Here is a 5581-nt window from a genome sequence, read left to right on the forward strand (position 1 = left end):
TCAAAAATATTCAACCCCCATTGAAAATTAGGTTCATTGTCAGAATTTACAGACTTTCAGCTGTTTACAAATCAAACAAAAGCAATTGACATAGCTCAACACAACGAATGGTTCAAGTGGTTTCCTCAAATTCAACTGTAAAATGCAACTTATAATGACTTCTCCAGACTCAAAATTGTTCAACCTAAAGAGAATCTCTCACAACAGCACAAGTTCAATGTTGAAGGAGCAGTGGTTACACTACTTGGACAGGGCAGAAAAAGGAAGCTATCAATTGCTGCAACCAGATTTCTGAGAAGGCAGGCTTTGAAGAAAAAAAAAAGGCCTGCAGCAAGACTTGGTGACAACAGGGATTGAGGTTTTAGTGAGCACAGTAAAGCACGTACTAAACAGAGAAGGTTTCAATGCCAGAACTCCTAGATGTTCACCACTACTGAACCAAAAGCACAAGATAAGTTGGCTTCAATATGTTCAAAATCATATAAATAAGCCACAAAACTCTAACTTTCCGGCCCAATGGATCAGCGGTATGTCTGGGGAAAGATGAATTAATATATGCGGAAAGGAACACCCTGCATACAATTGAGCATGGTGGTATATCAGTGATGCCCTGCGGCTGCTTTGCATCCTCTGGCACTGGAAACCTGTTGCGTGTGGAAGGCAAGATGGATTCATTGAAGTAGAAGGATATTCTAGGAGAAAACATCATGCCGTCTGTGAGGAAACTGAAGCTTGGGCGTCATTGGACTTTCCAACAAGACAATGATCCCAAGCATTCCTCATATTCCAACAAGGCTTGTTGCAGATGTAGTCCTGTAAAATTCTACAGTGGCCATTACAATCACCAGGCATGAACCCCATAGAAAATCTCTGATGGGATTTGAAGAATGCAGTTGCAGCACACAAACCCTAGAATATTACTGAACTAGAGGCCATTGTTCATGAAAAAAATGGGCTAACATTCCTCAGGAACGCTGCCAGAAGCTGGTATCTGGCCATGCATCTCGTTTGCAGCAGGTCACAACAGCAAAATGGTGCTCTACTAAGTACTAAAGATGCTTCCCAAGAAGGGGTTGGATAAATTGTGAGACTGGAGAAGTCATTATAAGTTGCATCTTCAGTTACATTTGGGAAAACCACTTGAAGCATTCTCTTTGTTGAGCTATTTCAATTGATGATAAATCTGAATTTCAATGGGGGTTTAATAATTTTGATTACAACTGTATATTCAACTGAGTTGAGAAGCAGAGTGTTATAATCACCAACAACAGCACATTATTTAATCAACTAATGTGACTGTGTCTCTACAAAGTGGTACACATATGATACACAAAAAATGTTCTACAATTGCACACAGCTATAAAAAGATCAAAAGTTAAGGTAGGTGCAAATAATAAGACATTTAGGGGTTTTCAGACCCTCCATCATACAGTTCTTTACTCTGTTTAGATTTTGAACTTCAAAGCAAAAAAAAATATTTATCAGTGGAAATTAATGTGGTACTCCAAGCATCATAATCACAACAATCAACTTTAGTGGTCAAGATGCCAGAGTACCCTGGCCTGGATCCCAGGTAACGGGACAAACTGTTTAGTAATGGTTTCTCCTCTTACCTGGGTACCCCCCTGGCTGGCTCCGATGCTCATTTGTGGTCCAGTGTCAAGCTTCTGCAGAGCCACAGAAGCTGAAAGCGAAAGCCATTACCATGAATTGCATGAGATCGTCAGCTGGCTACTCTCGGCTAATAACGGACATTCTGTGCAACAAAACTAACTTCATCTACCGCAGCTAAAGTGTTAATCTCTGTTCAGTGTTTCAAAATGAAATGCTGCACATACAGACTCCAGGCACAATGACCACTTCAGATCTCTAAAGTAGTCATGTTGCTTGGAGTAACTCTTTAAATAAAAAATAGCTTTGTGCAAGTTAGGTTATAAGTGCCCTATAGTGAACATAGGCTTCAATGTAAACAGCTTTCCAAATTATTCAGTGCTTTTTGAAACACTTTCAAATTATTTATCTACGAAAATCCCCATGGACTTAAATAGGGACTTTTGTAGATAAATAATTTGGATAGTATATATAACAGTATTGAATCATTTGGAAAGCTTATTAAATTGAAACCATAATGTGAATATAATGTAGGTGCACATAAAAGATAACAGAAACAAATTAAGCATAACATGACGGCAATACATGATAGAACATTTTTTCCAATGTCAACGGTGTTCTAAGCTGAGAACCCCATGGACAGTGAAGTCACTGCAAATGATTTAATAAGTCCATGACAAGAGACCCGTTAGTATTGGGTATGCCAGTCCCCTTGCTCTACGATTCTTCTATATCTGGAGAGACAAAAAATAGGTCAAATCAGCTACCAAGATAAGGTGCCCTCATCTGATCAACTCTGCCAGTACTGCTGACACTGAGATTTTCATTTGGACAGTAGAAGACAATTGTAGTGGGTACTGTATTTCTGAAACATTATTTCTCAGACATTTTACTCTTTCTAAGCACCAAGATATAAGTGTTGAAGCGTGAGGTTGATGGTAGCTGATTTCATTCACATTCTATTTCTTTTTTACTATTTATTTTGACTACAAAAATAATTTTTTGCATCTTAAAGGAACACACTAGTCACCTAAATTACTTTAGCTAAATAAAGCAGTTTTAGTGTATAGATCATTCCCCTGCAATTTCACTGCTCAATTCACTGTCATTTAGGAGTTAAATCACTTTGTTTCTGTTTATGCAGCCCTAGCCACACCTCCCCTGGCTATGATTGACAGAGCCTGCATGAAAAAAAAAAACTGGTTTCACTTTCAAACAGATGTAATTTACCTTAAATAATTGTATCTCAATCTCTAAATTGAACTTTAATCACATACAGGAGGCTCTTGCAGGGTCTAGCAAGCTATTAACATAGCAGGTGATAAGAAAATCTTAATTAAACAGAACTTGCAATAAAGAAAGCCTAAATAGGGCTCTCTTTACAGGAAGTGTTTATGGAAGGCTGTGCAAGTCACATGCAGGGAGGTGTGACTAGGGTTCATAAACAAAGGGATTTAACTCCTAAATGGCAGAGGATTGAGCAGTGGGACTGCAGGGGCATGTTCTATACACCAAAACTGCTTCACTAAGCTAAAGTTGTTCAGGTGACTATAGTGTCCCTTTAAATAAGGCACGTTAGTTATTTAAACACGTGTTGCTTATTTTATCCCTGCTTGTAAAAATGCACTAAATGTTCTTCATATTTAATCATTACATATTTCTTTTCTCATTTCGTTTTGACTGCATTTTATGAATTTCTATATTACTTTGTTCATTGTGTGTATAGTAAAGATTCGCTGTTTTGTTTTGTTTTTGCTTCACCGATCCAAAAGATATTACGTTGCTGCTCCTTTACTAAGTATATGAATTTTATCCAAAATTATGTTTTTGTCTGTTTATTTAAGATAATTCAAATGCGTCTTCGCAAATAATCCTCAACTGTACAAATTCTATTCATAGCAATCTGGTGTCTAAATAAAACAAAAAAATAAGCTTGGAAATTTGAATGCCATACGAGATATACAAATTCTCATGTATATATTTTAGTTAAAGAAAGGTAAACTAACACTGTGAACTTAACAAAATATATATATCTCGCAGACATAACAGACTGAAAAAATGCTGCCCTCTATAGGCTTTTTTTTTAGCATTTTATACTGTACACACTATGCAAGTGAATTAGGGATTCCCAGGGTTAGTCACTAAAGTGAGAATTGGAAAAACAATTCTCCCATGATAGGTAGAGAGAGAGAGAGAGAGAGAGAGAGAGAGAGAGAGAGAGAGAGAGGTGGAGAGGTAGAGAGAGGGGGAGACACTGAACCAAAAGGGGCAGCAAATCCTCGATAACATAAATTAATTAGGTAGACTTGTCCAACAAAAATGGCGGCCAAAATAAGTTAGTATTTCTCATGACCAGTGTTTAAATATAAATAAAAGACAGGAACAACAGTCCTATTCTCTACTTTGGGGTTACCCCCCACTTTCGTGTGTATCTAATGCGGCTCTACTAGTTCGTTTCTTTTTCTCTATCAATAAAAGACATTTCGAATGATTCAATACTGTTAGAAATGTTTTCCAAATTATATATCTAGCGAAGTCACTATTATAGTCTGTGGGAATTTTTATTTGTAGATAAATGAATTAGAGAGTTTTTTCTAACTGTATTGAATCATATGGAAAGCTTATTAAATCAAGAACAAAAAAAAAAACAAAAAAAAAATTATTATTGTTATTTATCTATTGTGGGTTATTCCCCAGCAGGGAGGAAGTAGTAGGGCTTTTTTCATTTTTCTTCTGTACAACTTATTAAATCAAGGCCTTTGTCCATTCGCTGGCTCAATCAGGGATAATACTCTCTGATGTGGGATGAACGTGGGAAGAAATATTAACGCACTCCAGCCAACAGTGTAAGCTTCATAGAAGATTCTGTATTGGTCATTTTTTATTTTATGTAGTTTAAACTTCCTGAGCATTACTACTATGCCATTGGTATTATAGTAATGAAGTCATCTAGGGATGCTGTGAATATCAGCTGCCAAATGACATGGCCACATCCCACAATTCCTGGCGTGCGTTAGTATTTATGTCATTTCGAGGAGGGGTACTTGTATCTTCGACTATTGCATCCTGTTTGTGTAGTAAGCCGTTTTCAGGTAAATATAGCTTTTAATTTGTACTCTTGTTGGTAATTTCCCAAGTGCAGTGCGGGACAAACGTTCTTTACCATGGACGTTTGCCATGAACTCCTGGAGAGGTGTGGAAGCTGGCTTCCTGCCCACCGATTATGGTGCAGGTCGGAGACCCTGTCCGGAAATTAAACTCCCCAGAACCGAACGCTGGCTCTCTGGCGGCCGTTCACATGAACCAAACCCATGAATGGTCCTCAGCGGTACTTAGCTGCGACCGCTATGGAACTCATTTCAGCATGAGGACTTTGTGGGTCCCCGGTCACCTCAGGGGTACTTAGCCGCGAATGTTATGGAACTGTTTTCGGCATGAGGTGACCGTGCAGTTCCTGGACAACTTGGTTCAGGGTTTTAAACCACTTTGAAATCCGCCATGAGAGCACTTTTTGGAAGGAAAGTGCCTGAGACTAAGGGGAACACCTACCAAAGAGCCAGGCGGAGCACCCTTTATTGCGGCCGCAGGAGCTCCCGAAAGTTAACCGGCAAAAGCACCAATCACCCTAGAACTAATTTAGGCTAGGAGCACGTGTGTGGCGGGTCAGAACTTTAACATGGTGACGTTTCCCCTACACTGCATGGATCTGAGCGCTATTTGGAGATTCAGGGCTATTTGGGGATGTATTATTTATGGGGTTATCGTACATTTTTCTGATGTTTTGGGGTATGTTTATGTTTTAGTGTTTGCCTTTCTTTTCCTGGGAGATAATTAGCTTACCGGTCTATAATGCAATTATCTCCCAGGCATAGAGATCTTTGGGAGGGGCTTGCATTGTATTGTGTCGAGACCCCCTGCTGGAGGTTGTGTATATAAGCAGGCAATTCGGCCATAATAAAGCAGTTCCTTT

This window comes from Pelobates fuscus, chromosome 11, assembly GCF_036172605.1.
Source record: "Pelobates fuscus isolate aPelFus1 chromosome 11, aPelFus1.pri, whole genome shotgun sequence".
In the NCBI taxonomy this organism is placed as follows: domain Eukaryota; kingdom Metazoa; phylum Chordata; class Amphibia; order Anura; family Pelobatidae; genus Pelobates; species Pelobates fuscus.